General features: G+C 48.2%; 1 protein-coding gene across 6 annotated transcripts in view; it reads right to left on the bottom strand.

Moving 5' to 3' along the window:
* The window catches only part of IRAK4 (interleukin 1 receptor associated kinase 4), a 104,920-nt gene that overhangs the window by 42,061 nt on the left and 50,821 nt on the right, over nt 1-12,038 (bottom strand). The window lies entirely within an intron of this gene.

Here is a 12,038-nt window from a genome sequence, read left to right as displayed (position 1 = left end):
AGGCCACCAACGCCCAACCTACTCTTCGCCTGGTCGGCCGGCTGGCACGAAGCCTGACTGCTCTCCTCATCCTCCCCACTGAAGCGGCCGCCAGCGGCTTGGGTTCCTCTGCTCCGTCCAAGTTTAAGAAAGCAGAGGCGCAGCAGCGGGATTGCTCTCAAACAATAAGAGCCAGGTGCACTGCTCACTTGTGTGTGCCTGCCTCATTGAGAGCAATCCCACTACTGCGCCTCCAGTTTCTTCAACTCGGAGAGAGCCGAGGAGCCGCTGGTGGCCTCTTGAGTGGGGAGGATGAGCTTTGCTGCTGCTGCTGCTGGGCCACGCGTGGGCTATGCCATGCCACTGGCTCCCAAACAGTGGGGGAAGCAGTGGCGGCTCTGTGCGGTGTGTGTGTGTGTGTGGAAGCAGCAGCGGTGATGGAGCACTGTTAGGGGGTGGGTGGGGGAAGCAGCAGCGGCAAAGTGCTTCGTTGGGGGTGGGGTGGGGGGAAACAGCAGTGGCGGTAGAGCACTTCATCAGGGAATGGGTGGGAGAAAGCAGTGGTGGCGGGGCACTCTGTGTGTGGGGTGAAGCAGCAGTGGCAGTGGAACACTGTTGGGGGGTGGGGAAGCAGTAGCGGCAGAGCACTCCATGTGGGGGATGGGGCCCCCAAAATCACTGGCGGCAGGGCACTTTGTGCAGGGGGGAAGCAGCAGGGTTTTGTGGCTCCCAGTATTTTCTTTTCTGTGGGAAACGGGTCCAAATGGCTCGAGTATTTAAGGTGGGGATGAGACAGCATATAGGGTGGAGGTACAAAAACTATCCATATGGTGTTGTAACAACAACTTGCACCTGAACATCGGCAAGACAAAAGAGATGGTGATAGACCTCTGGAGGAAAAAGGAGGATCCTGCCCCACTTTACATCGGGGAGGACTGTGTGGAGAGAGTTTCCTCCTTTAAATTTCTGGGAAGATATGACCTGGAAAGTTAATACAACCCAGGTGGCTAGAAAGGCCCAACAGAGGCTTCACTTTCTCAGGGTCTTGCGGAAGAACAGGGTAGAACAATGGCTAATGACCCTCTTTTACCGGTCTACTATAGAGAGCGTCCTCTCGTATGGTATTGTGGTTTGGTATGCTGGTCTGACAGCCGTGGATAGGAAAGTATTACATAGGGTGGTGAGCACAGCACAAGACATTGTGGGCTGCCCCCTGACATCACTGGATGACATCACCAGGGCTTGCTGCCTTGGAAGAGTGAGGAAAATTCTCAGGGATGACTCACACCCTGGACAGTATCTGTTTACTCTCCTACCATCGGGTAGGAGATATAGGACTATAGCCAGCCGCACCAACAGGCTGAAAAACAGCTTTTATCCATGGGCTGTTAGGCTTTTGAACGGGAAATAATTTTTATAAACTTTTTGCAGAATTGACTTGCGAGGCTGGTGTGTTGTGCAATTAGTTCACATGGTGTAATAAGATGGAGGGTTTGTTGTCACTGTGAGTTGGGGGGTGGGGCACGAAGGGAGGCTCAGCCAATCTCAATGTATACATGGTTGTACTTTGACAATAAAGGTTCATTCATTCAGATTGCCGGCCCCTGGGCTAGATGACCACCTTTCCCAGGCCTGCGTCTACTGGGCTGTCTCTGATCAATTGCAAGAGGCAGCAGTGAGATTGGATGTTGAGCTTGCTCGTTACAAGAAACCGACCCTCCCAGAAGCCGGGCCGAAACCAGAGTAGACCAGGCAGCTGCCTCCATGAAGACCCCAAGCCATCATGGCTGTGGAAACCCCAAGCCACCTGCCGGTTCACCAATCAAATGCTTCAGGTGTGAACAAGGGCACTGAGTGGCGAATTGTTTGATCCCATACCAACAGGGAAGTAGATTGGGGCCACCGGCAAGGAAGAAACCAGCCCAACAGCCGGCAAAAGAAAAATCAAGCAGGATCATGCAAGAACCCATTACCCAGGTCACGTCGCCCACACAGGAGAGCACCAAGGCCCAAGTCGGACCTACCACCACTCTGCCTTCCTATGACAGTGATGACAAAGGACAGAATGACCCGATGGTGAGTTGACATGTTTCATCTTTTTCTCTTGCTGCTAAGCTCATAGCTAAGACAGGGGTACAAATGGATCTGAAAGTGCTAGTGAACTCAGGATGTTCCCGGTGCATTATCAGTTTGCCAATTGCCCTCAACATGGGTATACGAGCAAGATTGCTCTCCAGGCCCATGAGGTTCACACAGGTAGATGGCTCCTTAATGGGAAGGACTTTAGTCATCCATCTGATGGAACCTATATGCTTAGAAATAGGTGAGCATTGGGAGTTCATCCGTTTCGTGGTGGCCCCGAAGATGATTAAGGCTGTGATCTTAGGTCTAGCCTGATTAGACAAGTGGAAGCCTTTTATCTGATGGGAGAAGGGGATGAGGACTGTGAGTTTGCCCATATGCTTCAAGCCCTCTCTTAATTCTACCAACGTTACTGGAGGGCCTAACCATTTACTGAATCAGCAAAGATAGCTGCCATTCCCCGGCTGGGCGAACCACTCATTCCCAGTGAATACTGAGATTTAGTGGAGGTGTTTAGTGAAAAAGAGTGCGACATCCTGCCACCCCATAGGCCAAATGACTACACCATGAACTATTACTGGGGGCTAAACTCCCAAGGCCAAAAGTGCTATGCCCCCCCCTCGAAATGGATGAACTACAGCAATATGTGAACAAAAACCTAGCGAGAGGCTTCATAGAACCGGCCAAATTCCAGGTGGGGGCTCCAGTGTTATTTAAAGAGAAGAAAGGTGGGTTGCTTCATCTTGGTGGGTTAAACGCTGTGAGTGTAGAAAACAAGTACCCTCCTGAAGGACCTTCTAACCCATGTTGCAAAGAGGAGCATCTTTACTAAATCGGACCTAAGAGAAGCATACTACCGAGTGAGAATAAGAAATGAAGATGAATGGAAGACCGCTTTTAAATGTCCTATGGGTAGCTATCAGTTAAAAGTTATTCCATTTGGACTACAGGGGGCTCCAGCTGTCTTCATGCAGCTGATCAAGCAGGTGCTACATGATCATTTATACAAGGGGTTTTTGGTGAACCTTGATGACATCCTGATATACAGCAAGAACATAGCTGACCATGTGAAGCTAGTGCGAGAGGTGTTAAAGAAATTACTGAATGCCAAACTATATGTCAAATTGTCTAAGTGAGAATTCCATCAGACCCAACTAGATTATTTAGGCTACAGAATTTCCAGTGAGGGCATTAAATGGATCCTGGAAAAGTAAAAGCCGTAATCGAGTGGCAATCCCCAAAGACTCGCAAACATCTTCAAAGCTTTCTGGGGATTGCCAACTTTTACCAACAATTCATCCCCTCATTTGACGAAATTGCTTTACCTCTCACGGATTTGTTAAAAGCCGGCAAAGATGGGGGAAAGCTGTGACCGGGCCAGTGGCTAACATGGACTATGAACTGTCAAAATTGCTTTTGGGAATCTGAAAAGACTATTTGCGGTTGAGCCGGTCCTAAAGCACCCATGCCCACGGAAGCCCTTTGTAATTCAAGCTGATGCCAGTGACATGGCCGTCAAAGCTGTACTATTGCAAAAGAACCATGAGGGGATCCTACAGCCCTATGCCTACACCTCAAAGAAGTTCACCGACTGAAACCAAGTCTGCACTATTTTTTCTTCTTTTAAAATATTAAATGGCTTTAATTGCCATACATTCCTTTCTATTCTAAGAATTTTTTTATATGTAGTCACATCATGTCTAAATCCCACACTTATATTTTCTATTGCACGTTTAGGTATTGCCCAAATTGGTATTTTAATGCGCATGCCCACGATGGCGGAGGTGCTGGGCTGAGCTCCATGGAGTGTTTCCATTTTTGGCGTCCTTACCGGTCTTCTGGGGTTCCTGCGAGCCCGCGGAGATGTTTTTCCTCTGTGTCGTGGTTCGGAGAGTTGATTGAACTGAGAGAGAGAAGAAGAGTCAGCATGTTGTTGGAGTTGCAGCCCTCCATTTTCCATCTAAGCTTCGGTGTCTTCATCTCGGAGGTCCCAGTGGAGCTGGGAGTAGCCGCGGCTTGGAGGGCTCCGAATGGTGGATCCTCGGGGCCGATAGAGCCGCGGCCTAGAGTGGCCTCCGATATTCCTGTATGCTTTGTAATGGAGGTTGACTCGGCGTTGGGATAGAACGTTGGAGTGATCGACAGCGAGCAGAATGGGGAGCGTTTTGCTGGCTCGTGGCCTCTGCATGGTCTGTGGAGGATTGTTTGAAGTTACTTTTGTCTGTTCTCGACCGGGGAGGCCTGCGGCTGGCGTGGGACTGCCTGACTTCTGGTGCTGTGTGTGGCTGGCTGAGCGACGTGCTTTTTGCCTCCGGTTTTCAGCCCCCTGCATCGGGGTCCATCGATCTGCCGTCCGGCGTCTCCTGCTCTCCCCGCTTTGCTCTTCCCGCCTTGAGATGAACTCTGCTCTCCAACCTAACTATGGTTACCCTCAAGTTAACCCTGATAACTGCTGCTCTTCTCTTTCTCTCTCTATGGTCCCTACTGAAGCAAGAAGGTCCTGGACGAGCCTCTGTGAGAGGGCGGCTCGTATATGTTATCATCTATACCAACCAATTACCATCTGCTGCCTCCCTAGAGGTGAGAGATCTAGGGAGGTATGCCTTCCTGAGTTGGTATTTGTCCATCCCATGGTAGATCTGGGCCCTTCGTGAGAGGGAGGTGCCTGTTCTATTTCGGAGTCATCTGACTGGTATCCAGCTCAGTGGCAGGGAGCTGGTGAATTGGACACTCTTGACCTTTCACCTTTTCAACTTTTGACTGATGGACTGCCTGACTGGACTCCCCCGTACTAATGGTTTTATCTTACTCCAGCACAGCCTTATTGGCGCTCAGGGGTGCCCCCCTCTCCTGGGTGCGACCCGCCTTCCTTTCCATCATGCCTCTTGATGACGGGCCCAATTATTGGGACCCCGAGAGATGGCTGGGCAGGGACAGGAGCCTCTCTCCCAAATTTAACAAGAGGCCCCTGGTGTGTTTTTTAGCCAAATGTTTTGAGGGGTTAGGGAGGGGGGTGGGCTTACTGGTTCGGTTGGAAACTAGGGGGGTTCCACCAACCATTTCTCAGACCAGGTCAGGGATTGATCGCGCCGTGGTGGGGGCTGGGCTGGGGGCCTACGGGGCCCCGGGGCGGGGTGTGGGATTATCTATTCCCACGGCGGTTGGGAATGGCCGCAGGTGTAGGAACAGAGGGCCACATCAATACCCGGGGGTGCGTCCCCGCTGTCTTCAAGCGGTGATGCGCTCCGACCCTCTGATTTCAGCACGTGGTACCGGGAGCAAGGATGAGCAGCCACCTGAGCTCAGGCTTGTGTATTTCAATGCCAGGTCCGTAATGAATAAAGCACCTCTCAGTCGTGATCTGATTGAGGAGGAGCATGCGGACCTGGCTTGCATTACGGAGACCTGGTTGGGCCCAGAGGGCGGGGTCCCCCTGGTTGATCTTAGCCCATCAGGTTTCCGGGTGCTGCACCAGCCTAGGGCTCAGGGTAGGGGCGGTGGAGTGGCAGTTGTTGTGAGGGAGACCTTATGTCCGCGGGAGGCCACCACAGTCCAGATAGCCGGGTGTGAGTCCCTCCTCCTGAGATGTGGTCCCAGAGCTCAGTTGGGCTTGCTGCTGGTGTACTTTTTGCCTAGTCGTGTAGCAGCAGCCCTGCCTGAGCTTCTCGATATCCTCTCAGGGTTGGTGGTTGAGTTCCCCAAACTTATAGTTTTGGGTGACTTCAACCTACCATCCCTGGGGGGATCATCTGAGTTAGCTCGGGAGTTCATGGCTTCCATGACGGCCATGGACCTGAAGCAGGTTATTCTGGGCCCAACTCACGGGGGGGGTCACACGCTCGATCTGGTTTTTCTATCCGGACGGTGGTTACATGATCTTGGGGGGGGTTCCCCAATTAATTCACCCCTGTCATGGACCGATCATCATCTCCTGCGGATGGTCTTCTGTTTTGCCACTCCCTGTCGTGGGGTTGCTGAGCCAACAAGATGGTTCCGCCCTAGACGCCTTATGGACCCTGAATGGTTCCAAACGGCGCTTGGGCCCCCACCTGCCTCCTTTGCTCACAGCTCGGTCGATGCCCTAGTGGAAGCCTGGGAAAGGGCAGCCACAGAGGCACTCGACCAAGTTGTACCCATGCGGCCCTTGGTTCTCCATGGAGCTCCGCGAGATGAAGCGTCGGAGACGGGGCCTAGAGAGCTGTTGGAGGTCCAGCCGATCCGAATCCGACCGGTTACGACTAAGGTCGTTTACGAGAACTTATCTCGCAGCGTTGAGGGTGGCTAGGTCTAACCACTTTGCCACCCTCATCGCGTCCGCAGATAATCGCCCGGCCGCCCTGTTTAGGGTAACTCGCTCTTTCCTTAATCAGGAGGTGAGGGAGGAACCCTTGCAGGGTCGAGCCGAGGAGTTTAGTCGATTTCTGTCGGACAAAATCGCTCGGATCCGGACCGGTTTGGACTCTGACTGGGCAGTCTGACGAAGAGGATACGGGCGGCCTTGTCGATTTAATCTGGGAAGAGTTCGATCCTGTGACTCCTGAAGAAGTGGACAAGATCATGGGGAAGCTGAGCTCCACCACGTGTTTGTTGGACCCGTGCCCCTCCTGGCTGACTTATGCAGCCCGGGATGGGACACGAGGCTGGCTCCAGGCAGTGATTACTGCTTCTTTGAGTCAGGGTAGTTTTCCCGCCGCCTTGAAGGAGGCGGTGGTGAGACCCCTCCTCAAGAAGCCTGCCTTGGACCCAGCAATTTTAAACAACTATCGTCCGGTCTCCAACCTTCGCTTTTTAGCGAAGGTTGTTGAGAGCATGGTGGCGCAGCAGCTCCCTTTGTTCTTGGATGAAGCTGACTACCTAGACCCGTACCAATCGGGTTTCAGGCCCGGGTACAGCATGGAGACGGCATTGGTCGCGCTGGTGAATGATCTCTGGCGGGCTCGGGACAGGGGTTGTTCCTCTGTCCTAGTCCTTTTAGACCTCTCAGCGGCTTTTGATACCATCGACCATGGTATCCTGCTGCGACGTCTCAGGGGGTTAGGAGTGGGAGGCACAGTTCTCCAGTGGTTCTCCTCTTACCTTCTGGGACGTTCGCAGTCGGTGTTGGCAGGGGGGCAGAGATCGACCCTGAGGCCTCTCATTTGTGGAGTTCCTCAGGGATTGGTTCTCTCGCCTCTCCTGTTCAACATCTATATGAAGCCGCTGGGTGAGATCATTCGTGGTTTTGGAGTTGGGTATCACCAATATGCTGATGATACCCAGCTTTTTATTTCGACCCCAAACCACCCCAGTGATGCCCTCGACGTGATGTCTCGTTGCCTGGAGGTGGTCCGGGTCTGGATGGGGAGGAACAGGCTTCGACTCAACCCTGACAAGACTGAGTGGCTGTTCGTGCCGGCATCCCGGGAAATTCCGATTATTCCATCATTGGCCATGGGGGGTGAGCTATTACCCCCTGTAGATAGGGCCCGCAACTTGGGGGTCCTTCTAGACTCACAGCTCTCTTTGGAAGAGCATATTGGAGCTGTGACTAGGGGGGCCTTTGCCCAGGTTCGCCTGGTGCGCCAGTTGCGGCCCTATCTAGACCGGGATACCTTGCGCACAGTCACTCATGCGCTCATGACCTCTCGTCTAGACTACTGTAATGCTCTCTACATGGGGCTGCCCTTGAGGTCCACCCGGAGACTCCAACTGGTGCAGAATGCAGCCGCGCGAGTTGTCTTGGGAGTTTCCCGATACTCCCATGTTACACCTTTGCTCCGCGAGCTGCATTGGCTACCGGTTGCTCTCCGGGTGAGGTTCAAGGTGTTAGTTATGACTTACAAAGCCCTTCATGGCATGGGTCCAGATTACCTACGGCAACAACTGCGGCCGGCGCCAACTTCCCTCCGTCCAGTGCGCTCCCACAGAGAGGGCCTCCTCAGGGTGCCGCCGATCAAAGAATGCCGATTGGTGACCCCCAGGGGGAGAGCGTTCTCTGTGGGCGCACCAGACCTTTGGAACCGCTTACCGGTTGAGCTCCGGATGGCCCCTGACCTTCGCTTCTTCCGGCGCGATCTCAAGGGAGGGAGGGAGTTTATGTTTTTAAAATGTATTTTAAAACTTTTCAATAAAAAAAGAAAAGTTCACCGACTGTGAGAGAAGGTGGGGAGTGTGGGAGAAGGAAGCCTTTGCAATTCGTTGGGCTCTGTTAAACTGGCAGCACTTACCTATAGGGGAGCAAGGTGCCTTTCGAAGTATGGAATGATCACAAAAACCTAAGAGGCACTGAAAACTTCTCACAAACTTTCCCCGAAACAAGTACGGTGGGCACAGTATTTTAACCAGTTTAATTTCACCCTGAAGTACATACCGGGAGAGAAACTTTTTAGCTGACGCTCTATCCAGATTGCCTCAATACAAGAGTCAGCATGAAGAGATTAATGAATCAATCATAAATACACCGCAAGTTGCGTCTCAACTATCACCACAAAGAGCCCCATCTTCGAGGGTCCCAAACCCCATCCTGGGACAAGAAAACTAAAACAGGAACTCCTCAATGATCGATGGTTCAAAGACAACCAAGCCACCCTGATGTGCAGGGACAGATTAGCCTACAAAGGGGGGAAGTTGTATTTGCCCAATACTCTCCACCTCAATGCTCTCCAGCATGGTCACGATGTGAAACAAGATGGACACTTCAGCTATTTAAAAACACTGCATTTGGTTCGTCAGCAATTTTGGTGGCCTGGTTTGAAACGGGACATAAAGAACTATGTCAAAAGCTGTGCAGTGTGTGCCACCATGAAGAAGATTCCAGGAAATCCCCGTGGACTATTGCAACTAGTTGCGGACCCTTCCCAGCCATGGGAAAAAATTGCTATGGATTTTATAGTTGAGTTAACTGAGAGTAGAGGAAATACAGTGATTTGGACATTGAATAATCTTTTTTCGAAGCAGGCTCACTTCATTGCCTGCAAAGGACTTCCATCAGCCTAGAAACTAGCTAAGATTTTTCTTAAGCACATTTACAGGCTGCACAGCATGCCAAAGCGAATAATCTCTGACGCGGGTGCAATTTATGGCAAAATTCTGGAAGGGTTTTCTCAAACTAATTGGCTCATCACAGGGACTATCATCAGCTTTTCACCTGTGTACAAATGGTGCGGCTGAAAAAACAAACTCAATGGTGGAGCAGTACCTCAGATGCTATGTGGATTATCAGCAAACAAACTGGACTGACCTCCTCCCATTCGCAGAGATGGCTTACAATAACACAGTTCACAACAGCACTGGTTTTACACCTTTCAAGATTGCCACAGGAAAAGAACTCAACCTAATACCTGAGTATCCTCAGGGACCTTCTGCTTCCCAAACTCTTGACCAGTGGGTGAACTGGTGGGGAGAGGTTCGAGACAAAAAGAAACTCGCTCTGAAAAAGGCTTCCGAGACCTATAAAAAACAAGCAGATAAAAAGAGGGCTCCCCAAAAGTTTTTCCAGGTTGGGGAAAAGGTTTACTTATCTACAAAATATTTATGACTCAAATTACCTAGTAAGAAATTGGGACTGAAATACCTCAGTCCTTTCCCCATCATGAGGATTATAAATCCAGTTATGGTGGAGTTAAAGCTTCCCAGACTCTTAGGGAAAGTCCACCCTTTGTTCCATTGTAGCCTATTAAAACCTTTTTGGGGATCTACTCTAAGGAGACACCTGGCCAGCTAGTGGTAGCTGGACAGGCACATTATGAAGTGAAGTGTATTTTTGATTCTAGACTTTACAAGGGAAAGTTGCAGTATTTAGTACAGTGGAAAAGATATTATCTGAGGCCACCAGAATAAAATCTAGTGATATGAAAGCAGATAGGCTCATTTGTAAATTCTATGATAAGCACCCTAATAAACCGAAAGGCAACCCCTACACTATGGTTTTGTTTGAATTGCAGGATTTATCCTTTTTGTAACGGGGGGGCGGATGTCAACACTGTAACAATGGATGTTCCTGCTCTGACAACTGATGGAAATTGCAGCCATTTTCCCTTTGCTTTTAACTTGCTTTTTCTTCTGTTTAGAGATCAGGTGTTGAAGGGGGGATGGGGTGAATGATTGAGCTCAGCTAGCCATAATAATAATGCAGCTCTGTGGGAACTTAAGGACACAAACTGGTAATGTTTTGGTGGGCTGAGGAGCTGGGGAGAGAGTCCGCACTCCAGGATAATTGGAGAATGTGAATTATGACTGCTTAGTGGGGGTGGGACTTGCAACTTGTTACTTTGTATCTGGGGGAAGGGAATCTAGTTTTGGGTTCAACTATGTAGTGCTGATACTTTGTTTCCTGAATAAAATGTTCTTTAAGGAAGAATTCTTGCCTTGAAGTTCTTTAATGGGTTTCATCTATTGGAACCATGACAACAAGCTGATTAAAAACAAGTTATATGTTGATGTTATTATTATATGCATAAATATTAAAAAATGTTTATACTCAACTTGGTATATACTGAAAATATTAAGAATTATATTTGTTTAATATAGACAAAAGGAGAATATTACTGGAAGAAGAGAGGATCAAGAAATATATTATCAACATATTGATTAATTGTAGAAATTAATTATCATTGTTTTAAATATATGAACCCAGACAACACACTGTTCACGAAGCATTAAAGATTGTTATTGTAAAAAATTAATAATATATATATATATATTAAAAAAGAGTAAAACTTTTTCTCCCTTCTCTGACAGTTCAGGTCACATTGTCCAATTAATCTTGCAGCAATTGTTATGAGAAGAAACTTCAGTCCACCATAACATCTCCTTAGTGGCTTCGGCTCTCACATTGATAAGGAGCACCTGTGGTTCCCAAACTCTCCCCTCTCGTCCCCCCATAACTGTTGACAAGCTAGAAGCAGTACAGCGGTCCTAAAGACAGTAAATTTCATAGCTTGATATTTTTTACACAAAATATTCTGTGTTAATTTCTATGGATAGAAATATTCCTTTCCAAAAATCAGATAATTAATGTTTTGACTACTGAACATCAAATTAGACATAATACTCAAGTTTTCAACTCTACCGATACCCACCAACGTTAGGTGATGAGATTCGAAGGGGAGAAATAAAAGCTGAATCTTTTTTCTACTTTGGGCATCCCACTTCTGACAGCAATTTATTTTAAAATCTTGTATGATGATTGTAAAGATATGAATGCTACCTGTCCTATCTGGCCTGAGGCAGGGCAATCACTGGTCTAACTAACTAAAATAATACAGTATTTTTTAAAAAAAACGCTAAAAATTGGAATCTCCAGGATATTTGTATATATAAAATCAAAAATAAATGTTTATTTCAATACATGAATGACCTGAAATATTCCAAGTAACTTCAAAGGGTTAAAGACAGTAAATTTCATTGCAATTAGTGGAACCTACTTCTTAGTTCATAAATTTAGAATAGGTCACAGTAATTATTCAAAGAAAGCTTCTTAAGCATCAAGAATATGTACATAAAAATAATTGGGAAATATGTTTTTGCAAATGAATGGTTCAGATCAGCAAAATAGATGATTTCTGAAGAAGTCATGAGCATAAATCAAGTTCATTTCTAGAGAAATTTCCTCTTATGTTATAATTGAAACTAAAGTTCCCTTCAGCTAGCTTGTGTTTAATTTTTAAAAAAATCTAAAAATTCTAAAAGCTACGGCCCTGCACAATGCTAGTCCCTTTCCCAAAAGAGATGGCCATTCTGTGTGTTTAGTTGTACTAGTGATATTAAAGTAAATGAAAATTAAAAAGGACTTTTAGAATTATGACTGAACTATTTTGATTGCTATATCAACATGTTTCCTAAGCTACTAAAATTTCACAAAGTTTCCTAGGTGGAGCTGTGCCTGGCTTACACCTTGTTCTTTTGCTCTTTTGTGTGCAATTCCCTTGTGATGATTGTGATCAACCAAGCCTCCAATGTTGTTGTTAGCTGCGAAGTCGTGTCTGACCCATCGCGAC

This window comes from Vipera berus, assembly GCF_964194415.1.
Source record: "Vipera berus genome assembly, chromosome: 6".
Taxonomy (NCBI): domain Eukaryota; kingdom Metazoa; phylum Chordata; class Lepidosauria; order Squamata; family Viperidae; genus Vipera; species Vipera berus.
Note: the sequence above shows the minus strand (reverse complement) of the source record. Positions and strands in the feature narration are given on the sequence as shown.